Source organism: Rhagoletis pomonella, unplaced genomic scaffold, assembly GCF_013731165.1.
Source record: "Rhagoletis pomonella isolate Grant_MI unplaced genomic scaffold, Rhpom_1.0 Rhpom_scaffold_00005, whole genome shotgun sequence".
Lineage (NCBI taxonomy): Eukaryota > Metazoa > Arthropoda > Insecta > Diptera > Tephritidae > Rhagoletis > Rhagoletis pomonella.
In genome coordinates, this window is record NW_023458559.1 from 45,820,564 (window position 1) to 45,847,456 (window position 26,893).

A 26,893-nucleotide genomic window follows, 5' to 3' on the forward strand; every position below is an offset into this window, starting at 1 on the left:
GGCGATGATTTGCGAAACAAAAATTACAAGTTTAAAATTTTTATTGGCACACTCGAAATTCGTTTTGAAATTTTTATATACATGAAGTACTTAATATATGTACATATATATTCGTGAAGAATACTGTAGAAAAAATATTCCACGCCAATATCATTAGATCACAAATTTTAGTTTTGTTTTTGTTCTTTAGACGCCACTATTCAATTCCTATGTAGAATTGCTCGGCGATTTCGAAAATAGAGTTAATTTTTTTTTTTTTTTATAGGGCTACGTTTTCGAAATATTTGCAATTTACCGTTATTCAGCTTAAAAAAGGGTAGTTTCACTTAATTATGGGGCGTTCCATACCAAAATGTACGGGATTCTCACTTCATGTGTTTCATTTGTTTCAAATTTTTAAGGTTGATGCATTAACATAAATAATACATAAATATGAAATTTGAGCTTGATTAATACATTTTCAAAAACTTTACAGCACAAAAGCAAAAAAACAAATCAAATTAATAGTTTTCCTAATATCTCGGGAACGGTGCGAGGAAAAAATTTGAAAACAACACATCAAAATTCTCTATGAAAAGAAATATTTAAAATTTTTTTTCTCGAAAAATTTTTCACATACAAAAATTTGTTTTTGAAAATATGCCACCTTAAAAAAAATTAAAAAAATCGCAATAGCAGCTCTGAGTATTGCGCAATATTTAAGTATAGTATTACGGCGTGCACTCTACAATAATCTGAGTTATGAATTTTTTATTACACCGAATTTTTTTTTGAATTTTTTGTAGTATGCAGTTTTGTAGCCCATTAAATTTTAGTGCAATGAAGTGCAAGTTTTGAGCGGTTGCAAAATTGGCGTCAATTTTTTTTAATATTCTTTGAAAACGGGTTTGCACATTTTCTTCCATAAGAAAAAAAGCGAAAAGCCGTCAGCATAAAAAATATTAAAAATCAACAAAATTCTAATCTTAAATTTTTATACGAGAATTGAAGTCGGTTTTGTTTTTTTGCTTACAAATTACTTGTTTAATATCGAAATGGTAATACCACAAGTACGTTTTAAGCAAAAAACAAAAATTTAAGATTATCGTCAATTTCTTCATGATCCAATGATCGGATTAAAACCAAATTAGTATGGGAGCCCCTGTGAGGTAACACCTTTCCTTAAAAAAAGAATTATAGAAATCGGATACCGTGGTCCTAAGTTATGCGGTAACATACATAAAAAAAATATTCCGACGAATTGATAACTTTCTACTTTTTGTGAAGTCGGTTAAAAAGCAGACAAAAAAAATCCATTAAAGACGTTGATGTTGATTTTGGTTGTTGTTTTTTCCGACAGGGTAGGAGTATGATTGATGATTGAACGATTTTCATTCATTCCTTGTCAATTTTAGTTTGGAGACAAACCGGTTTCGGTTTTGTGCAAGTCGTGTTAATGAAGTTTACGACTTGCGCATTTAATAAATATATTAACATAAGCTAATATCAGAGTAGTTGTAGGCTAGTTCAGAGCTTTTAGTTAACAAATTAATTTAATAGGAATAGAAAATGTCTTAACTCTTTTTGTATGAAGAAGCAGTGAGTTGAAATATACTGTAAATCAGAAGCGGACTTGTTTTGTTCCAGTATAGATTTCACCAGTAAAATAATTGAGTATTGAGATATGTACATACATACATACATACATACATATGTGTGCGTGTATTAAGTACTCATTTAAACAGTGACAAAGGTATGACCAGGTACTGGTTTGTCAAGTACAAACGAAGGTCAAAAATATCAAAAGCGATTTCGCCAGCAAAGCAATACTTGCGTGCTATGCAACCACTTATTTATCTGAATACATACAAACATATTTAGAATTCTTTTGTGGGCATACAAGAAAAGAACACAAACTCAATTTTTAACTTGCTATCAAAATTGGTAGCCGTTCAAAGGGGCTCGTCTCTAACCAGATGCAAACTTTATTGTGGGCATGTGTATAATTACAAATACATGGCGCATATGTACATAAATAAATACATATGCATGGTTAAAAATTTATGCACGAGCAACTAATATGTATGTATACAAGGGTGGTCCAAAAACAGTAAAGTCGGCATTGTAATGCTCTCACCCGCTAGGATTGTTCTATATCAAAAAAAGTATACCCCTATTGTTTATTTTGAAGTCAAAAAATATTTAGAGGTCGCTTAAAGGGCTCAAAGTTATCCATGTATTTTTATATGGGAAAAATATATTTATACCTTTCATGAGCATGAAATGGTATTATAACTTTGGTCCGATGTTTGTAAGTACCAGAACAAAAAGAGATAGACCCATTAAAATGTATACTTTTATGATCAGAACGTCGAGCTGAGTTGATTTAGCCATGTCCGTCTGTCCGTCTGTCCGTCTGTCCGTCTGTCCGTCTGTCCGTCTGTCCGTCTGTCTGTCTGTTTGTATGCAATCTAGTCTCTCAGTTTTCGAGATATCCGGATCAAATTTGGTACGTGGGTGTATTTTTATAATGTATTAATCATTTGTCGGAACCGGAAGAATCGGACCACTATAACATATAGCTCCCATACAACTGATTGTTCAGATATGAGATTTTTCGTTATAACTTCTCCATTTATGCAGCTACGAACATGAAATTTTGCAGCCCTTGCACCCATTATCAACAGAATTCTTACAGTGAAAATTACAAAGATCGGGTCACTATAACCTATAGCTCCCATACAACTGATTGTTCAGATATAAAATTTTTCGTTATATCTCTTCCATTTATATAGCTGGGAACAGGAAATTCCGCACAGTTTTCAATAATTATCAACAGAAAACTTACAGTGAAAATTAAAAAGATCGGATAACTAAAACCTATAGCTCCCATACAACTGATTGTTCAGATATGAGATTTTTCGTTGTAATTCATCCATTTATGTAGCTAGGACCATGAAATTTCGCGCTGTTTTCACTCATTATCAGCAGAAGACTTACAGTGAAAATAACGAAGATCGGGTCACTATAACCTGCAGCCCCCATACAACTGATTGCTCAGATATGAGGTCTTTTATCATATCTCCTCCATTTATGCAGTTAGGAACATGAAATTTCGCACCATTTTCACTCATTAACAGAATACTTACAGTGAAAATAACAAGGGTCGGGTGACTACAACATATATCTTCCATACATCTGATTGTTCAGATATGGGATTTTACTGTAAAACTCCTTTATTTGAACAGCTAAAACCGATAAATTTCGTAAGATATTTTATAAATAATAATACAAAGTCTACTGAGAAAATCGTCAAAATCTATGCTGTATAAGCTTTATCTCCTATAGCACTGATTGTTCAGATACCAGTTTTTGCGATATATCTCCTTTATGTAGGAAACTAAACCCAATAAATTGTGTTACCGGTTCACATACCGATCACATAGCAGTGAAAATCACTTAGATTGGTGCCATATAAAGTATATCTTCCATACCTCTGATTGTTTAGATGCGATTTTTCATATAAGTATGTAACTCCTCTATCGATGTATCAAAATCAGTAATCTGTCAAACTAAAATTTGCAGATGTTCATGAAAGGTATGAAGCCTTCGGCATAGCCGAAGACAGCGCTGCTCACTTGTTTTTCGTAGAAATGGTATACAATTCTTGAAAGTCAGTATTTTTCGATCGGAAAACTCTGGTTCTCTTCAGGAGACTTTCAATAATAATACCCCATTGTTTATTTAACCATTTTTTAGTACTAACGATTTTTTATTGGTCGCCCCATTGCATCATTTGCATTTTTCGGATTTTTTGTGGGTTTTTGGCGGACCTATAAATTATTGTTGCAATGAATAAATGGTTAAATAAACAATTGGGTATTATTATTGGGAATCTTCTGTAGATAAACAGAGTTTTCTGGTAGATTTTTAACTATTCTAGACCATTTCTACGAAAAGCAGTTTTTTCCCATATAAAATACATGGAAAACTTTAGGCGCTTTGGGCGACCTCTAAATATTTTTTTAATTTCAAAATAAATAAAAAATAAGGGTATATTTTTTTGGTATAGAACAATCCTGAGAGCATACAAATTCTGACTTTACTTTTTCACATGCATTTTCGGACTACCCTAATGTATACACGTTTATGCTTGTTCGTATTCACTTTTTTGTTTTGATAAGTAGAACAAAGATTTATGCTCAGAGGATCAGAATAGTGACACACCCAGATTCTTTTTTTACTTGTGCACATGTATGTATGTATAACATGTTTGGTATTGTTGCATTTTGCTAAAAAAGGGGTTGTGCTACGTGAAATTTTTTCCTGCAGGGTATTTAGGCACACATAACCAACTTACGCACATATAGTGACATGATAACAGTCCCATTTTATTTCATGAAGTTTTAATAAAAAGGCAGTTATTTTTTGCAAAAAGGTGGCAACGTTGTCCGATAACATTTTCCTTCATATTCAAACTTTTAAATGAAAGTGAGGAAATTTTAAGAGAGTCGTTTAAAATAAATTTATTATACTCATTTTATTTAAATTTTTCAAGAAGTGAAATTTCCACTCTATTCGAATTTATAGCTCCAGAAAGTCTTTATTTTTTATCAAAAACATACACTTTTTTGTTTTTGCCAATTAAAAGGTGGCAACGCTTTTTTCAAACCTTCCATTTACAAGCCTATGTAGTGTTGGAAAACCAGTTTTTAGCTCTATAAATTAGTTCCCAAGCATTTGCTGCACAAATGAAAGACGTTGAAATTTTTTCATGAAGTCTTTTTATGAATAGAGTTGCCACCTAAATTATAACATTTCGGTATGAAAGTCACGAACTTAAGAAACGAATGTACTTATGAGGTCAAAGTTGTATCGGTGGTTGCACGCTAAAATTTCGATCGAAGAATTTAGTTTTGAAAAATAGAATTTTAGTAATTTTTAAGCACAAAATTAAATATGTATAAAATTTTAACTTTATAAAAACTCGAAAAACACTTCATCAGAGACTGAAAATAATCGTTTCAGTATCAAGATTTCTATTTTAAGATCATTGCTAATTCGTTATTTTTTGATATATTTTTTTTTATCAAAAATAATAATTAAGAACGTGGATTCTATCGACCACTTTTAACCGTTATAATGGAGACTGCGTTTTTATGACCTACTTAAGTCTCTTATGATCTAAAAAATTAAATCTGAAAATAATGGTTATATCGACAAAAATAAAATCTAAAAATAATGATTAAAATAAAAAAAAAAACATTTTTATCGGAATAAAAAAATTCAGTTTTAACGTTTAATTTGTGGTTTTCGTTACTAAGATTATAACCGTTACGTCCCCTGCAATTCATAGAAATTTTAAGAGTTCAGTCAAAGCAAGTACCCCTTTGAGCTATAATGCCGCGAACTTGATGGCATTCCAAAACGATAATGTAGGGTTAAGCAAAGAGGAACTAAAGGGAATAAGCACTGGTATAACAATGCTTCTTATTTTCGAGCCCTTGCTGTTAATCATCTGAGAGACATGGCTTTATTCAATTAAAAGAAATAATCTGACTTATCATGAGTTTCACCTGAAAAAAAATTCACCCAAAAATTTGTCATCCGCCCATAGTAAAACCATCGAAACCAAACGTGAAAAGTTAACCACTTCGGGGAAAATTAAACTCAAGATAAGGCTGACGTTTTCAGTTCGAATTTGTGACATTTGTAGATTTTTTTGCCGAACTTTGCACCTGATAAAAAGTTCTTCGAATCATAAAAGATAGCGATTAGCCGAGCAGAAAATCAACTAATAAATAACTAAGAAAACAAATACAGGCATAGTAGGTGAGTATACAATTGTGAATTTATTTGTGCAAATATATATAAATGGGTAAGTATATATGTCGTATAAAAACAGTTGATTAGGCACAAAATATAATACAACAAAAAAAAATAAAAAAAACGAAAAAATTTACGACCCCGCACTACTGTCGTATGTATGCCTAATAATATAAAAAAAAAATGCCATGGCGCTCTCTAGCCTTATTTGAGCAGCAATGGCTCAATTAAAGTGACTCTCTTTTCTGCTCATTTCATAGACGCTCTTCGTTCATTGCCCTGCGCTAAACTGTTGGCGCTTTGACGTCATAGGCGCTGTTGCCATCTAGCTACTTACATACATACATACATATATCCATATATAAATACATATATAGGTACGTAAGTAGATATGTGTTGCCAAGCCCCAAAAATATCGCCAATCAGAAGCGAGCAAAACTTGCTGCCATACATAATTAATTTGTGCTGTTGTTTTTTTTTGCCGCCACTGTTACTTGACGAACGACATGGTGCTGTAAGTGAGTGTACACCCCCCTAACAGCCAACCTGCGCCACAATGCCTCACTTCAGGCACTTCTACGCTTACAGTAGCTGCGTATTGATTGATAGCTTTCTTTGTTTGTGTGTGTTATGGCGGCCCACTTCTGGCGAGGTCGTTTAAAATTACTCGTCACTTTTTATTTCACTATGAATTTTATCAGATGTCATCCTCAAGCTCGCTGTCATTTAAGAAACTAGAAAAAAACCAAATGACTCATTAGGCTGGGTGAGATGGAGGTGGAGCGAAGAGTCAGTTACAAGCGTAGTTTCGGTGCATGTAAACTTAAACTCATAAAACGACACATTAGGGTGCGCCCTAAAATGTTAGCATCCAAATTTGCTATGGGTCACTCCTTTATTTCGTTCCACGACAAAATAAAGACACACGAAAATTTAAAAATTTACTAATAATTTTTAGGGGTCACTACCAGGGTTTGACGAAATTTGCATTTTTTGTTACCGCAGAAATAATTAAAAAAAATTCGGTTTGAGCTCAGGAAGCCCATATTTACTCTTTCCAATACATGAGTGTTTTTCGTTGTTTTTGAGATAATTATTTTTGAACCAATGTTATTTGAAACTTAGAAAAATATTTGAAAAATGCTACACCTATTCCGAAAAACCCTAAACAAATGACAGTCCTTGCATGATGAATCCATTCACGATGACTATGAAATTATATGAGGCATTTTCAATAATATATAAAATTTATCAGATCTCAACTATTTCAATTTTAAAATTTTTGTGAATGTTTTTATTTGTTGCCTAGAACGAAATAAGAATGCCTCATACAAAATGTATGTAGTTGTTGACATTTTAAGGAGCACCCTACCATGCATATGCATGTTAATTGACACCTTGCGTCTGTATTTATGCATCAACAGGGGCGGTGGTTTGGCGCGCCGCCGAACTATGTGCAACTGTGCAAATACGAAACCATTTGTGTACAATGCAAGCGAAGCAAAAAACAATGAAAGCAAAATAATGCCAAACAATGCCAACGACAGTGTACACATCACGCGATGTGCCAAATGTCTGTAAAGGCATGCATTTAAATATACAGACAGGCTTTTAACAATATGTGCATACGTTTGTACACCGTTGGCATCGAATGCCGTTCCACTTGCAATGAATGCACAACGGGAAAACAAAATGCATATTCACAGTCATGCACTCTTGTTGACATGCAATTTAATCGCTTGCATGTACGTAGTACATACTAAAAATTGTTTACTCTTTCTTATAGCCAGGCCTCCTTTGTGGCAGCGCAGCTAGCAGCGCTCGACTCGCGCGTTTATTTATGTGTAATTTGCCAACAGTGATAAGCTGATTTCTAAACAGTGCCCAGTTCACTTTAATTAGTTATGCATTTGGTGATAATGAGCTGGCTGATTTATCGACATGGCATTCAGTCGGATTGCATTCGGTGGAAAACTTTTTTCTATATAATCGCAGTTGCGACTTTTAGGGCCGTTTTCCGACGTAACCTTTAACGTTCAAGCTCACTTTATATTTAAAGGTTGGATTAACAATAAAACTATGTCTAAAGTTAAGCATTTCTATTATCGGTTTTTGACGTACATATGTACATAGGTTTCTTGGTTGTAAACCAATTTAAAACCGATAATAAAATGCTTTACTTTAGACACAATCATAAATTTTAATCCAACCTTTAAATATAACGACGATTACATTCTTATGAGAAGCTGTTTTTCATGGCAGAAATATACTGGATGGTTTGCCATTGCCTGCCGACGGGCCACCGCTATCAGAAAAAACTTTTTTGTTTTTTTATTTTTTTATTTTTTTTTTTTGTTGAACCCAGGCCTTGCGGAATGGTAACGCACACTACACTACAGCAGCCGCGGGAAAACCTGACTAAAAATTGTAGTAATTTTTCTGGAAGTTTAGGTTTTCGAGTTATAATGTATCAAGCGAGCGATGTGTAGGTATATATATACAAAGTATATCAGCTAAGAGGTTTAGGCAAAGCGGAAATTGTAATCTTGTACGGTTCTGTCGAAGCCATGGCAAATGAACTGGCGAGGACGGAAACTCTACATGTCTGCGATAAATGCCGCTCTCAGTGGCGATAGTTCGTCATCTTCTTGTAAACTCTGAGAATAACTTTGTCGAACAAAGCACAGTGAAAAATTATTTGCAGAGCCCGAGATGGCGAATGCCGGGCTGCAGTGAGAAATTAAATAATAACACTGTGTGACAGTGAAAAAACACTTTTTGCAAGACATACCTCAAGTTGTAGGTCTAGTCAAGTATAAAAAAACTGCATACTCCGAATTTCTGATACACCCTCAAAATCTGGAGTTAGGGACCAAAACCCCCTTTTCCATAGGTGAAGGCATACATTGGCCCATAGCTTTATTTCTGGTCACTCTAGGAAAAATATTTTGGTGCCATTGAAAAGAGGACATTTGCCACTTCTAGCAATGTATAAATTTCTTATTTTGTTTACAGAAATTTCAGAAAAACTGTACAAAAGATGCCAAAAATTTAAATTTTTGGAAAAAATGTCCATGTTGAGTAACGGTTTATTCCACTATTTTGTGCACCAGTGTATATAGTACAATTTATAGCTAGAGCATCCTGTCAATTCTGTTTTCAATAAGGTATACATTTTAAATATCCATTGAGGTTTTGCTAATGTAATTAGTTTTTTTATTTAAATACTCAAAAAAAAAAGTTTGTTCATGGGAATACAAGTACAACTTAGTTACTTAAAAGTGTTTAAAAACTCTTTTTCTTTTATATAAATCATCTTCCGTTTCTCGTTTAAGAGACCAGCAATATTTATGATTTTTTTTTTTCAGCAAAAATTCTTTCTATAGGTTCCATTTCTTGAAACCTTCGCTCCCCTTGTTCATCACAAAAGTGACCCAAGTTCTCAGGGTAAAACGTTCAAATGAGAGTGAAGTAAATGCATTTTCATTGACATTCTGCATCCCATAGCTCAATATGCATTCAGAAACTCATTCACGATCCCCTTGTAATCCTTACGCCTTTTTTTGCCTAGAAAATTTATGCACAACGATTGAAAGCTATTCCAGGCTCTTTGTTCAACCGGACTTAGTTTAGATGAAAATTCAGTATCTTTCATTAGCTTACGAATGTGAATAAAACGCCTTTAAATTAACAAGAATCAATTAATAAGGCATGAGCAATAATATCCAGAAATAATGTCAGAATTACCGTCTTTTATTTTAGCCTCGCCTAATTTCGGGAATTTTGTGTAGTCTCCTTGTATACCCATCAGTATTGTTAAAATTTTAAGGTCACTGGCGATTTGCCATCTGTGCATTGCATAGTTTATCAAGTGAAGAATTTTTTCAATTGAATCGTATGTTTCTTTCATACCAGTGGCGTACGCTAATGGAACCGAAAGCAGCTTTTAAGCCTAAAGAGCATTCAAATATTAAACAAAATTTACATGTTAGTTACTTTTAGTACTTTTACATGATGCATCGATGAAAAGACGCCAATCGTTTGGCAAAGAGGGCAAACAGTTCAGCCACATCCGCGCAATAAGCCAAGTTGGTTGGGTCTTTGTCAATTTTGAAAACTTGCCGAAACATCAAGCGATCATTACTTCAACATCGTGTAATTTTAAAATCCTATTCCACTACATTCCACTGTTTTAATCTCGAAGCGAGTACTAGATCTCGAACCAGCTAATCAAAATCCTCGTTAGAAACCAAATGGCGCTCGGATGAACGCGACTCAGATGGTAGAAACTCTTCATCGCCATTCTCTGTCAAAAAGTCTTCAGCTTCGTTCCAGTTTTGCTCGACAGTACTTGTGCCCTTCATTTGGTCTTGATGAAGGGCAATTATTGGCTTCGAAACACTGGAAACATTGGCATATTTGATATTTTTGCGGGCTTTATAACTATGTCCCAAAAACATCTGTTTTATAGAAGTGGCAATCATTTATGTTGTGGTACAACCTAGGATGCCATATCATGGGAACTGTATATGGGAAAGCCAAAGTGCGATCGGGTTTTGTTTTAGGTAACTTTAGATTCATTTTACTATACATACACGCATACCCTGGCTCATATCTACCACTGCCTCTTTACATATGATTTGTTGAAAAAAAAAAAAATGTTGTAATTTGTAACTAAACCGCCATTATTTTCTAGTATTTCGCGATTTTTTTTTTTTTGTATACAAACAAAAATACTGGCTAATCAGGCGCCATATAAAACTTTATAAACAGTATCTGAAAAATTATGCTCTTGTTTGCAAATTTGATGATTTTATGCTGCTTTAGTTGCTTTAACAAATGTTTAATTGAAATTCGCCAAAAAAATCCAGCATACGCCGTGGCGTCGCTCTTTCGTCGATTCGTCGATTCAAGTTGTATGTATTGCTCTGTCTTTGTAGTCTACAACGATGATATCAAAGTTTTTTTTACACAATATAAATACTTTTGTGTAAAATGAGAGCATATTTGGTAAAGAAAAGTTTAACATGTTGTATGAGTTATGTGTACGCCGAATACGAGCCCCCAAGATTGGTTCAACTGACGAAATTCAAATTTTAAAGGGGAGTTATCTTAAATCTTAGACAAAGTTTTAAGCCAGTTCAAATAATGAGAGCAATCTTCAACACTATTTATAGAATACGGAAAAAATAAGAATTAGTTCGTGCTTTATATATAAATGCAAAATTTTGTTACTGACATAAGTTATTATATGTATATTATTTCACAAAAGTTGGCAGCAGCAATTTGCATACATGTTCTATTTTATTTATTTATTTTTTTGTTTTGTGAATATTTTCAAGAATTTGCAATAATAAAAACATCTACTCAATAAACGTTTGCATATGATTAAAATTTAAAAACCAGTATGTATATTGACCTTGAAAAGAAATTGTATTCAACCCATAAAATACTTGTTTTGGTAACTGTTTACGCGTCATTTGCATTTCTAATTCACTTAAGGGCCATAATATTCCTATAGATAAATACATACATACATACATACATATGTATGTGTGTATAATTGATTAGGGGCTCGCCATATACACAGTTGAAAATACAGGACAGGCATTTATTTTTATACCAAAATTCATAAAAAATACAGAAGATTTTAACTGCTTTATAAATCGGAAATTTGTATGAAAACTTTACTTTATACAGCTCTTTAAACCTATTTTATTTATTATGAATAAGGCCATTAAATTCTTTTTTATTGATTATACTTTATTATTATTTTTTATTTGTTTCTACTCGTACGGCTTGTATGATTTTTAGTCTAAACAAAAAATATATTTTTCTTCTATACGATTTTTCAATCGTGTACCGTCTGACTAGGACGAAAATCTAAAATTTTTTATATTACTGATAATCTTGTTTCCATTTTACTCTCAAGTTTTTGTTTACGCTCTAGCTGCCAGTACTTAAATTTTCGTTGTATTCACACATGTATGTTTTTTTAACCCACGCTTAAACAGTTAAAACTTAAGAATTCCTCTGACTGTAAGATAGTATATCGTACAAATTGCCAAGGACCGTAGGCTACGCGAAGACAGTTTTTTTAAATTTTTATTTTACTTTACTTTTATTTTCGACAAAATAATCATGAAAAATTTAGTTAAAATTTTTTTGGATGACTAGTTTAGAAAATGGTGACAAAGGGTTAAGTCAAAAATTCAAAGATAAAAATTAAAGATAAAAAATTGTGCAATACTTGGCTGTTAAATCAGGATAGTTAAACAAAAGAACCGATTTTTATATAAAACAATTTTCATAACTTGAGTTTAAAAAACTTTGTCCTTGTAATAAGGTATATCCCAATAGTCAGAGCTGATTATAAAAATTAATTTCGCCATTCAAAAACGGCTAGACCGAATCCAAATATGTAGTTCAATGAACAGTAAAACGCCTCTTTTGGATTAAAAAAAATTAAGATTTTACCACTATTATTTTATTTTTAGTGTTAAAAATATACACGCTTTGTGCGTAGATTTCTGCTACCAAGTGTGGTTCAATCTTACTTGTCACTTAAAAACAATAACAACATTCGTTCTGATTACAGCTGCTTTAAATAATAATATGTTCAGCCATTGCAAATACGTATTAAGCGGGTTGGCTATTAACAAAAGCGCACCACTATTTAATAAACAAAAGTACAATAAAAGCTTCACCTCAAGCAATAAAATGCACAATAATGTGAGCTTTTTAATTTTTTAGTGCCACAGTGGTTTTCAAACTGCTTCCGATTGTACTCTTAAGTAACTACACTGCTTCGCAAATTATGCGCTGGAGTTTTTTTTATTTAATGGCAATAAAAGCTCTGCCCGTAGATTCTTTACAAAAAGCTTTTGTGCTTAATTTTTAGTTTAAACCTCTTTTTATGCATATTTCTGCGGCTGTTAATTTTTAAAAGCTGTATGCTTTTGGAAATTATTAACACTACATAATGGGCACTAATTGGCCAATAATGGCAACTAAATGCCTTAGAAACATTTTTTACAGCGAAATGCATTTATGACGTTTAAATACAAATAAAAATATATATTTATGTACATACATGCATATGTGTGCAAGTATGCACTTGTGCTTCAGCCCTTACTTAATTCGCTTAAATGACGGGTTTAAAATACTTGCTTGCCGCTTACATACATACTTATTATCATGGCTCTTCTTTTTAAATCTGCTCCACTTAATCTTCTTACTAATAATCAACAATAATACGAGTACCTACTCAAAAAAAAAAAAAAAATGTCTACTGTGTAAAAACGCACTCTGTTAATATAACTCAAGTGGCGCAGACAATTGTTCAATTTAATAAATACTATTGCTCCTGCTGCTTTTCAACGTAGATTGTCGCTGGTATGTAGAAGGCAGCTTTTGTTAAATCTCTTAAATTAAACAAATTAAATTTATTTAGGTATATTTTGTGGGAATTTACGTATAGAAATATGCATGCAGCGCACTTCAAGCGCTCCAAGCGGAAATGGGCAATTTTCTGCTCAATTTGCAGCGGTCGTTGACAGACATTTTTGTCAGCCTACATGAACTCAGTCGAATGCCGGTCAAATTCGTACAAATTTTGATAGATGACATTATTTCAATACGGAAGATTAAAGAAAATTTAAATATTTTTTTTTTTTGGAAAGAAATAACTTTGCTGAGCTCTAACTATGTATATAGTAGTATAATTCAACGCCAGACGAACTGATGTTTTATTCTTACAAACAAAAAAATTGAAACATACTAATTTCATCGAGTGCAAAAGAATGAAAATTTTACCGAAATCATCTGCTAAAATGTTGTCAGAACTAATTTTCGTGTCGACTGTTATGATTTGTAGCGATTCCATAGCAACAAAGAGTGACGTTTACATATGGAAATACATATAGTTTGAAACCACTTTAAAAATATGTTTAGTGAATTACAACGTCGACCAAGGGATTTGAAATTTTTAATGAATACTTTAAGGTTAAGCCTTTTCTATTACTTCAAAAAGCTTTAGCGTTTAATTGAAATTAAAGAAAATTTAGTTTAAAAATTTTAGAGCTCAACTTTCATCTATTATAGTTTAAAAAACTGATGAGCACTGCTTTGCCCGCAAGCAAAGCTCTATTAAGCTTAAAGTAAATTTTTATAGACGCATGTAGAGTAAAAGCTCTCTCTCGCCCATCGCTGGTTTGAAATGTCAAAAGTCAGAGAGAATTTATCAGAATAGAAGAGTTTTACATGTGTAAAACTTTGAAATTTTTTATACCAGAAAATAATATCGATAATACATCAAATCGTCGATAATAAAATATATTTTCAAAAATTTTGCGAAAATTCCATTCAGAATATACCAAAATTTAATGAGGGTGAAAATGGCTATAACGATTAAAACATTTACACCGATACAGGTCAAGAAAGCATCGATAAATATTACGTCTTAAAACCCAGCAAGAGTTTTGGCAGCATCTCTATAAAAGTTTAGCAACAAAAATTTCGGTAGGGTTATAAAATATCGATAACAAATATATCGAAAATGATAAAAATCGATTACACTAAAATGTCGATGACAATAAAAATATCGTTATTAAAAATATATCGATTTAGAGTATTGGAAAATTTTTTGAAAAAATCTTTCGATGAAAATATCGATTTTATTAGGAATTTAGATTACATAGTTAAAAATAAAAAATTTTCACGGAAGAGGTGAGTTTCACGCCACCTCCGGATGGCCAATGGTGTTAATGAGAAGCTTTTTTTCAACGCAGAAACACACTCAGAGACTTGCCATTGCCTGCCGTGGGCGACCACTATTAGAAAAAAAACCTTTTTTTTTATATTGCTTGGACCAGGGATCGGTGAATTCAAAATCTTAAGGGTAATGATACTTGTATGACAGCGATAAATTCATTTTCAATAAAATGGCATCTCTTGCCGAACAAAGAACAACAACCTCAGTAGTAGTGTGGAGGCCCCTTTAAATCTATAAAAATTATTTATCTCCCTTACATTTTGTCAAATTGCTATATTTTCTTGATTTTGTCCATAAATTTTCTTTAGGAGTTTAATACCATACAATAAAAAAACGGGATAAGCTTCAATGAATAAACTTTCAGCAATGCAAAAACAAAAAAAGAAATAAAAGAGGAAACCTAAAGAACACAGTAAACAATTTTAAGTGGACAAAAAATTCCACTGCCACTTGAATTTTATGGCTAAGCCAAATATCTGCAAAATAATTATTCAAAACATCAACATTGGCGTCACATAACGACTATAGAGCAATAAAGATTTGAGGGTAACAGGTGAGTTTATGGCGCGCACTAGAAACGATACCGGTTAACCCCAAGCGAATAAGCTGATTAAGGGAACCCACTATACACCTTAATAATTTTCCGAAAATTCCGTGATAATAACGAAGTGATATATGAGACATGTCGCTGAATTGGTTTGTTATTGGACTTTCGATTGCGCCAGTCGCGGTTGGTTTTGATAAGGTCAATGGAAAAAATATTGTTTACATCCACTTATGGAATACTACAGCTTTCATTAATTTATCGTACTACTACGAACGCTCATAAATTGCGCTGGGAAGAATTTGGTAAATAAAAATTTATGGACTCGTTTCGGTGGGTGAGTGACTAAAAAACTTTAATTGAAGCATACGAAGATTGATTTGTTAATTGCCTGGGATGTGAACTTAGTGTCGCCAATTTCTATAAGTACATATGTATGTATGTATGTATATGTTGCATCGAGATAATGTATGAGCAAAATCTCTTCGGAGTTAAATGGAAAAAAAATTGCTGTCGGATCCGATGATCAACAGTTGAGGCCAACAAGCCAGTTTTGATAAGAAAAAATATGAATGATCTTGAACAAGTTAACGCAAAAATGCACTCGCCCCTAAACTGGGCCAGCTGGAGACCAGTTTGAGAATAGATTCTTTTGGTGCCACTACAAATGCTCGTCGACTGTGACAACTACTACTAGCCCTGACTATTTCTTCAACAGTTAGCACTCACGAGTTTAGTACTACCATCGAAACAAAGCCAAACTTCGAGTATATTTCATTTTTTATTGCTGGGTATAAATTATATATATTCGTTTGATTTTTGAGTGATTACAATTTATGAAATTTTTATTAGCGAAATATTCCAAAAATCGCATTAAACATTTAAATGAACATCCGTTGTATGCGTGAAAGTTAACGCGTTAATGGCTAATGTCTGGCTTTAGGTCAATAATTTAATTAAGTGATATGTTATTGAACATAAAAGGCCACACTCACACACAACAACAAAGACATGCTACATACATGTTATCAGCGCTACTTTGAGGGGAGAGGGCATGGTTTTGCTTATTACAAATGTACTTATGTTCATTGGCAAAAATATCAAAAAAAAAAACTTAATTTATGGTAGGAAAAATATTTGAAGTTTTTGTTAAATAAGAAACAACGATAAGCCTGTCTGGAATAGAACGTTTTTTGAAAGCGTTGTGCAGACAACGATGTGAGATTGTGGATGAACTAAAAGGTGAGAACTGTGGCATTATTACTTTCGAAACCGTGTTCAATATTTCTGAGATACTCTCTTTAGGATGGAACAATCACAAGAGTCCAACTACCGTATGTTGTAGCCATCGAAGAAGTCCAGTTAATGGGTGTTATTAAAAAATTTTTAGATTTTTTTATTATCACAAAGTTAGAAGCTTTGAGTTTTATTGATTTGGATGTAGTGTGAATTAGATTTCTATTAAAGACTAATAAAACTAAACAAAAAAAATATGTATTTTCAACAAAAAATTTAAAAACATTTACTGCACGATTTTCACTGACACTCATGAAATATTCATTGGGAGGCCCGAGGTCGTCTTCTTTGTACTGCACATATAGGACAAAGGTATGGAACGGAGAATTTTCCGCAATGTATGCACCGTTTTTTTCTAATTTCTTTTCGGTAATTTTGTATAAAAATATACTTCATACTACAACAAAAAAACATAAAAATAAACTTTCGAAACCTTGTGCACATGACTGGAAAATTCAACAAATTTGCGTACTAAATTTTGTTCGATTTTTTAGTATGGAAGAAAATAATAATTGATAGAGTTTATTATAGTGTTTTTTTGTTGTAGTAGTTTATAAAAAAAAAAATAGGGAAACAATTTAAATAAAAAACTTTGCATATTTACATTGCGAAAAATTCTCTGTGCCAATACTTTTGTCCGGCACTGTACATATATACATTATTGAATGTTGATTTCTTCTTCTGTTAATCCTTCCTTTACTCGTGGCTATCAATAACTGGAGACGGTTCTCCGCACCGCCTACAGAGCCATGTAAAGTCTAGACAGGCCCTCAGACACTTGCGGCGTTCGAAATTAGTCATAAGAAAAATATGAAGACGCATATTGTGCACCGACGTCACTTTCATAAAACATAATTCATGACTAAATAAGTTTGTAGTTACGGCCAAGTAAATTAGGTTAATACCTTAAAAGTTGTAGGTATCAGCAGAAATGCAATTATTGCTCATTGACTTTGGGGCTGGCGGGCGGGTTGCTTTTAAAAGCTTAGCAAGCAATTTTGTGGGCGTGAAAAAGTCACACATACATAGATATACATACATATATGTATGTACGTATATATGTACATATGTAAATTTACATAGGTATGTATGTATATACGTTTATAGCTTTTTTAGCATTTTTTAATGCACTTTTGTTTATTAAATATTTATTTATTTTTTGCTTTAATTTTGCGCTTTCCATTTCGATTTGGCTTGTCAGCTCACTATCCGCTAGTTGTAAGTGCCATCGAACATAATACATTAACTAGTAGATACATATACCTATGTATGTATGTATGTATATGTATATAGAGCACACTTCTGTCAAGTACAAAAATAACGAGGGTTATTTAATTTTAATTACATTTATGTATATATATACATACATACTTACATACAAAAATATATGCTTTTGCATACATATATTTATATGGGTATGCACATGTATGTACATATTTATTTATGATCTTCATAAAGACGACATTCATGGACTCCCGTAAGTTTTGAATCATCCGCCAGTTATCAGTTTTTTTTTATAAATTTGCTTATTGCATTTACTTTATTCTTACTTACTTAGGTTTTCTTATTGTTTTTTTTTTTTGTTTTTCTTCTGTTTTTCGTTCATTGTTGTTTCTTGTATGTACGTGTATGTTGTGGTCCTTAAATGTAGGAAGCAAATTTTCACATACGATTTCCTAAGCGTCAACCCCTATGTCGATGCTACTATAGTCGAAGATATCACATATAAATTTTGGTCCCGATTGGAAACGGTTAAGGCGTGTCACAGGGGCGAAAAGTTCAGATTCCTCTATGGAGACTCAAAAAATGTACATTAATTTTAATTTTTATTTTTTTAATTTAATTCCCAAAATTGGTAATACCATTGCCGAAGATAAAACATATACATTTTAATTTAAAATAAAGTATAGATCACCCTATGAAGACGTTTTAACCGACTCCAATCGGGACCAAAATTTATATGTGATATCCTCGACTATGGTAGTATCGATTCTGGGTATTAGATGAAAAAATAATAATTTTAAGTTTTTAATCTCTATAGAGGAATCTGTACTTGGCCCCTTTGCGACAGGACTTAACCTTCCGCAATGGGCAATTTATTACCGATTGAGGCGGTGAGACTAAAAAAAATCATTCATTTGATTTTTTAAGAACCACTCTAATGTATATATTTATGCCGTGAACAATTCTTTATGAAGAAATATATCTGCATCATTGTACATACAAATATACCTACATATGTATATACTACATATGCATGTATCTGGTATCTACCGGTTACTTCCTGTTAACTAAATCATTTCTTTGTGACAATGATAAATTGATATACATACATATTTGTGTTTCAGGGATGCCAATGGCACTGTCCAACACCAATCTTGGGATTTCGGGCTGCTCTCAAGGTAATTGAACAACAAAGCAAAAAGTGAGGAGGGTGCGGAAAAAAACTGACTTCCCAGTAGGGCATAAAGCAGCTAAGGTCTTTTGCGCTGATTTCAGTAATAACTCCAAACCTTTTGTTGAGGCCAACGGAGCTTGTTGCTAAGAACATTTAGAACACTTGAAATGCGTGAAGGAGATTAACATTAACATCGAAGAATTTTCAGTACTCAAAAACATGGAATATCGGGTGTTATCTTACCACATCTACACCTACAATCAGCAAACCCGTTTAATTTGCGCACTCAAGTAAATTGACACATTTTAATTGGCATGGTAGTGATTACTTGCTTATAAAAAATAACTTTTTTTGATAATGTTGTGATATTCCTTGAGTAAAAAAAAATTTATAATTTATATGTTCCCTATGGTGCCGTGGTGGTGCTGTATTATCAGACCACCAAGCGCTTTTGTCAAAGATTGTGACTTAAATATTATATTTGAACAAGCACGTACTTATGTATGTGCATATTAGCCAGAAGATAAGGTAATATCTGCTGTTCATTATTCTTGTCATGCTTGAAAAACAAAAAAAAAAAAATTTTTGTAGATACCTTTCACTTAAATTAATAAGTTTGGGGTCTTACCCGCATGGAGTAGATATGTTTCGAAATTAATGGTTTCAAGTACAAAAGATATGGATCTTAGTTTTTAAATTAGTGTAAGGCAACTGGAAGAGAGGAAATCCCCTCCTAGTATTAGCTAGCTGCCTAGTATTAGCTCGAACTTAGCTAATATTTTATGACAGTACACATATCCAGTAAAAAAGCACTATTTTCACTATTTTCGTAGAAAATATTTATATAAAATTGCATAGGAAATATTTTCGGGTCGTTTTGATCCTTATTTCAAGAAACCCCTCAAGACACAAATTCAGAATTTCTTTAGAGAGTTGATATATTCTAGAAAATTATTCTTCGGCAAATTTTACTAGGGGTCTTCTCGGGCAAAAACTGCATATCACCAACGTAAAAGAAGAATAATTCTCTAGAACATTTTAATCCTCTCACGATCTACCTTTGCTTATTGAGGCTTTTTTTTTGAAGTAGTGGTCATTATGACCCTTTGAGGCGGGAGCTAATGGGTTAAAGAGTTCTACGAAAATATTTCCCCAAGAAAAAATTAACTTTATACATATTAACATTTAATTTCGCGCAGACATTTATTTTAACAATTATTTCCACTTTTTTGAAACCCACTTAAAAAATAAAAATAAATTTAGTAAGCCATAAAATAAAAAATACGAGCTAACTTTTGAAAATCCTTAGAGCATTTTATTACTGGATACATGATTTGTATCATTTATGTATGTACTATATGTACTCCTCCACAGAGAAAATTATTTTACTTCTCAGCTCACTGCTCTCACATTGCCTTTAAAGGCACTTCCTTGCACTCAGTTAGCAAATAGCCAGCCGCACAGCACTTAAATTTTCACCATAGCTTTATCACTGCCCAGTAATTTATTGACACTTCAGTAAATAGCAGCAAGCCAACTATAAGTCCATTTAAAACTGAATGCACTTCTTACCTTTTCAAATTTTCCTGAGTGTATTGCACTTGTAGATATCTGCAATAGAATACGAAAAAAATACGCTTTAATACTTAAAAATTGTCGAAACTCTACGTCTATACGAATACAAAGAGCATGCACGAAATGCTTGCGTTGACGAGTGCAATGCTTACTAAAATAACAAGCAAGCAAGCAAATTGCTCCTTTTTAAACCAATTTATCAATAAAAAAAAATATATAATAAATACAAATACATACGTACACTTCAATTTCTTTTCATATATTTTTTTTCGTGTTTTTTACTAAGAGGCGTTAAAATCATTGACGTTCAGCGAACGACAGCAAACAGAATTTAATCTGTTTTAAAACTAATCTTATCACCTCCGCGGTGTGCGAGCACATATGTACATAAGTACATACACACGACGTATACAATGTTTACTTTCTCGATGTCTCCACCCCCTTTTCGAGGATTCTACATATTTGCCAATTCAAATGCTTCCACTAAATACCTGCATTTGTATGCGTTTGACGATTAACCAAATTTTAAGGGACCCGAAATGTAATCAATCGTATTTCGATTGCCGGCATAAGACAAGCTTCTTCTAGTGTGTTTAAGGTAGCGCTGGTGCTACTGTAATCAGCTCTTTTATTTGCTACATGTGATTGCACGTACCTTTCCACAATGGTGTTCTGGCCTGGTTTATATAAGTAGGAGTTTTTGGCTACTTTTTATGTTTATTACTTGAAAGGTAGAAAGATTGAAATTTTTCCATAGCCGATTAAAGACTAAGGAATTTTTTGTATTACTCCTTAGAAGGGTCAGTGTGAAAATGTTTAGATTTCTTTTTTAATTGCCCCCGCATTTTTGTTTGTTTGATATTAGCGTATGAATTTATAAAAATCAATTTCAGAAAACATTGCTACTGTTATCAGTTAGTTAGGCGAAAAAATACGGTTTCATGCATTTTGAAAATTTAGTTTGTTGCAAAAAAAACTTTTTAACGTTACACAGACACTCATTCAAAACTCAAAAATTTTATATATTTTTGTTTTTGTAATTTTTAGAAGAAAACGTATTTACTGTTAGAAAAAAAAATAATTTTAATTGGAAAATTTGTTTTTATTATAAAAACTCTTCGAAAATACTTTGCATGTAAGAAAATGCACAATTCCGGCCGGAAAAAATATTAGCGTCTGAATCTATAAAAATCAATTTCAGGAAACATTGCTACTGTTATCAGTTATTCAGTTTCATGCATTTTGAAAATTTAGTTTGTTGCAAAAAAAAACTTTTTAACGTTGCACAGACACTCATTCAAAACTCAAAAATTGTATATATTTTTTGTTTTTGTAATTTTTAGAGGAAAACGTATTTACTGTTAGAAAAAAATTATTTTGATTGGAAAATTTATTTTTATTATAAAAACTCATCGAAAATACTTTGTATGTAAGAAATTGCACAATTCCCGCAGGAAAAAAAAAATATTTAGAAAGATTTTACCATTTATCTTAGTATTTTTTATATTAATTATTTATTTATAAAAATATAATATATTCTGTAACAAAAACGATATATCTAAGTCCAAGTATCAATATTTGTGGAATATTAAAAAAAAATCAAACTTTCGTCAAAATTTCGTCAAAATTTCGAATTTTTAAGAAACATTTTGAGTATACAGTGTTGTAGCCCATTCAATTCTATTATAACAAAGTGCAAGTTTAAAGTAGCTGGGACTTACCGAATTAACCAACCAATTACACTGTCACTTTTTAGAGAACTTAAAGGCCTACAAGAGTATGCCTAGAAAAAATGTTTACGTCAGACGGTTTAATAGTTATAACATTTTTAATGAAAAAAATTTGTTCATGTTATGTTTTCTAATGCAAACTTCGTATTATATATTTTTACCAAATTTTTCCATTTGTATCTCAATTTAAATTTAAATAATAGCGGCCGCTGTGGTGTAGTGGTTAACAGTGCGCGCACCTATTCCGCCGTGCATGGGTTCAAGCCCGGTTCAACCAACTTAGTGTTGGAAAGTATCGAGTACTTTGGGGATCGAATTCTTTGGTATCGATACTTTTAAGGATCGGGTATTTTTCAGAGTACTGAGTACTATAAATATACACATGTTGGTAACATTTCAATACTTAGTGTAGAAATCTCACAAATTTGCAAACATATACGAACCCCCCCCCAAATTACGCCAACTGAATGGCTAGCTGTACTGGGTACAAGTATTGTACTTGCAAATTATTAAAACTGCAAATTGAGTACAATCATTTCTGAATACCATTAAATGTAAATAAAACTCAGTACTTTTTAAGTCTATTCGACACTTAATACTAAGTACTTTGAACCCATCCTGATTAAATGTATCAAAGCGATTATTGGAACAGAGTATTTTTGAGTTCTGAGAACTTTCAGGTTCTTTTAAGCTCTGAGTACTTTCGACTTCCTTTTTTGAGTACTGAGTACTTTCGAGTTCTTTTTTGAGTACTGAGTTCTTTGAAGTACTCAGTATCGATACTTTTAAAAATCGGGTGCTGTCGATCCTTTTGAGAAGCGAGTTTTGAGTACTCAAATACAGAGTTGATGTGACACATCTTTCATTTGAATGCAATCGATTACAGGCAATAGCATTTTTACCGTTACCTATATATGTATGTATGTTTAAAGTGCAAAACGCGTATGTGAGGTTGTAGAAATTATTTTCTAGAGCGTAAAATCACTCAAAATGGTTCTCTTTTTTATAAAGCAATCGCATTTCTGGCTAGTATATTTCGGGACGAATGGATAAGGATTGAGCCAAGAGGTTGTGTGAGCACATCCAATTTTTGGCAGTGTCAAGTGTCAGTTACGCGGATTTTCAGAATGACGATACGCTGTTTTCTACTTTAAACGACGATATATTTTCATATGTAAGTTTACGAAAAAAAGCAAAAGCGCCCAGTGCGCTTAATTTGCACTACAAAATTTATAAAAAAAAAACTATTAAATAATAACACTTAGAAAACTCACATCAATATTATTGAGTTATCAATGTCGAATTCGTAAAAATATAATCGCACTCGCTTATCATTTCACACGAAATTGTACTTTAGACACTGATGATAATTGTAATACTATTTGCTTGTAAATATGCAAATATTATTTACAATAGACTGTGACAAATTACGCCCAGAAAACAAGTGTACGTCAGCTAATATCAGCTCAAGTGGTTTCATTCATGCCGACCGCCAGTTTTTAAAAAATTCTCATGTGCGTCAACGATAACATATTGAACTCTAATTTTATAAATAAAAAATATACATACATAAATATGTAAACAATGCACAAGTATTTGTGTAATTATGTATGCACAAACATAAATAATTTTTGCAGCATCACAGATGTTACCAAGTAAAAAGGGGCGGGATTGAATAAGCGCTGCGAGAATATTTGCAAAAAATTCATTGTCATCTGCACACATACAGTGAGTGTTTAAAAAAATGTAGACACACTAACTGCGAATATGTGAGTAGGTTAAGCTATGTGGTACATATACATATATATGTATATACAACATGTATTGTGTGATTTATTTGTATGCATAGTATATGTATTTGTTTATTTATTGTATATTTTAAACTAATTTTTCGAGTATAAAAAACAAATACTTTATGGATTACTAGAGTGTATTCGTGAACGCAAACGATTGACGCAAGCGACATAGTACTTTAATGGGCTCAGTATGGACTGCAATAATACATAAAAATATATATAATTAGAAATGTAAAAATAGGTGTCTTAAAGCCATTGAAATTACATTCAGAATATGGGGCACAAAATTTAAAAAGTTTTAGGAAACAGATTATCACAAATTACATTGAGAAAAAAACTTGATAACTTAAGTATCAAGTTCTTTCATCTTGCTTTTTCTTCCTAAATCGTGGCCTTTGAAGTATTTGCTACAACGAAAATAATTTGTTTCATATAATAGGCATTGTGTGCACACTCCTTTGACCCTCACTGTATGCATATAAAACACTTCATTTACATCGGTGTTATGTAGCTATGCTTCATCATGGAGACATGAATATTGATTTTTTTTCTCGCCAAATTAGTTTAATTAAGGTAAATAAATAGTCCGTAGTTTCCGCAAATCATTGATCCTATAGCGAAGTGAAATGTCAATAAAAATATTTGCGTACATAAATCAAAACCAATCAATGCCGAGACACAATTAAATCAAATTGGCTGGATAAAATTCCGGATTCGTTGATTTTAATAGAAGTGCGCTCATAATGAATTTCCTTGGAATTTATTTCACAACTTTTATTAAATAGGATGCACTTAAACAAACGACATTTAATAGTAATTTTAGGAGTGAGCTGAGCTAAGTATGTATATCGAGCCCTAACCGCCAAAATAACGTAAGCGACACTTTTTTCAAAATTTTCTTTTTGATGCAGAAATATTCCTAGAGCATCTAGATGCATTTCTGCATCAAAAAGAAAATTTTGAAAAAAATGTCGCTTACGTTATTTTGGCGGTTAGGGCTCGATATGTTGTAGTTAGATTATCCATAATGGAAAAGTAGCATACTGTAGCCACTTTCAAGTCTTATAGAAAAGATGTCACCAAAAAATTACAAGTTCCTTATGGTATAAAAAGGCTCCAAAGGCATTTACTCCTTTTTCTAAGGAAAACATTTTTCAAAAAAATATTTAAAAAAGTTCATCGGCGGATGAGTTTTTCAGAGAACTACATTAATTTTGCCCGAAGTATTTGCCACCTAACAAAAATACTGCGAAGGTTATGCGAGCTCGTCCAACCCAATAAGGTAATGCTGATGAGAGAAACCTTTTTTTTTTTGTTGGATTTCTCTTAACTGCTCTACATCGTTTTAGCCAGAGCGGCAAAGTGGAACAGGCCTAGTCCTTCTTTTGTGTATTCCCATCAAACAGTTTTCACATATTAGGCCAACCAATTCGTTGATAAAAAAGATGGAGATCTTAAAGAAGATTTTTGTACAGTATTTTTTATGCTCATATACATATCTTACTTTCTTGATGTATATAACTATTTTAGAATTAATTTCGAGTGTGCCAATAAAAATTTTAAAAATTGAATTTTACCTTCTCAAATGGGGCATTCCAAAGTGGAGGGTGGGACATTTTCACTCGTGTTTGCTCAAACTTTTAATAAATTCTCTTTAACCATTGATTTGACAAGTGTCAAACTGTTTAACACTTGAAATCAGATATCAGTTTAATACGAAACTCATAAAGTATAAAATTTAATTATATAATTTACGCAGAAATTTAACAATTTCCAAGCCTGACGGTTGGTACAACGCCGAACACCGCTTCTCTGAGGTGTTGGATTCGTTTCCCAATTTCAGACAAGCTATACATATTTTCGGCTTTCTCGATTCTAGGAAAAAGAATGTTAAGTACCATTTTAAGCATTAGTGGCATTATTATATTTAAAAAAAAAAAAAAAATATATATATATTTTTGCTTGTGGCGTGTGGGATAACATTTTGTAACGGATAGGACGATTCACCTTTGAGGACACATAGTTCGTGAGTAAACTGAACACAGCTGATTTGATTTGAATGTATACATTTTTAATAGGGGGACCTCGTTTAAAAATGGGAAACTTAAGAATTACAGTATATTGAGTATGCATTTATAAAATTAAAATAGAGAAAATAATGAAAAATAAATGTATACAAATCTATTTCTAAATATTTATTCTACCTGCTTTACTGTATTTCCGGATTTAAACACAATTTATGCAACTAATTTTTTTTCTGAGGTGACGTCTTCGCTGGAATGGCCCAAATCATAATCATTTTTTACTCAATGTAATTATTTTTTCATTTGGTGGCACACTAGTGTAAACAAGATTCGTTCATTTTCGGCAAGAACATTTTCAGCGTTTTATTTTAAGATTTCAAAATATCTTAAAATATTAAAATTAAAAAATCTTAAAATTTCAAAAATTAACAAATTGCTGCCATTTTTTTTTAATTTGGTGGCACACCCTTGAAACTTCACAGATTTGTTGTATTTCATGCCAACGTCCATTGCCTCTAATATGAACATGATATTTGAAAACTTCCCAAAGTTATAAAAAAAACAATTATGATTTTTTCGAGTGACAATGAAAAAATTGCTAGTTTCTATACTTTTTCGCCTAAATAAACGATTTAAGGCTAAAATTGTTCAAATACTTGATTTATTTTTTATTGTACTTGTTTCTGGAACTCCATTGACTGACATAAATGCAAAACAAATGCTTTAACCTTCTTGTAAAGTGCTCTAGTAGGTTATCGTTTAAAGTGATTTTCGAACGTTAAAAGCCGAATTCACAGAGCGTATTTATCCTGCAGTGAAAAGCCAAACCAGTTAGAAAAAATACTAGTTCATTAACTAGTATGTGCCTACCAGTTCGACAATTTCGAAGAACTTAGGCGATCAGCGACATCTGCCTTTGAATTGCCAAAGCCAAAAATAAAACGCAATTAAT

At 32.3% G+C, this 26,893-nt stretch overlaps 1 protein-coding gene across 4 annotated transcripts in view; it reads right to left on the reverse strand.

The window, feature by feature from the left end:
• LOC118739058 (facilitated trehalose transporter Tret1-2 homolog) overlaps positions 1-26,893 on the reverse strand; it is a 97,198-nt gene that overhangs the window by 38,489 nt on the left and 31,816 nt on the right. For 2 of the 4 annotated variants that reach the window (XM_036470176.1, XM_036470174.1), the window contains exon 2: positions 20,389-20,427. The exons of the other annotated variants lie outside the window; for them this stretch is intronic. The gene's annotated coding sequence lies outside the window, so the exon portion shown is untranslated. The remainder of the gene's footprint in view (positions 1-20,388; positions 20,428-26,893) is intronic. 4 annotated transcript variants of the gene reach the window in all.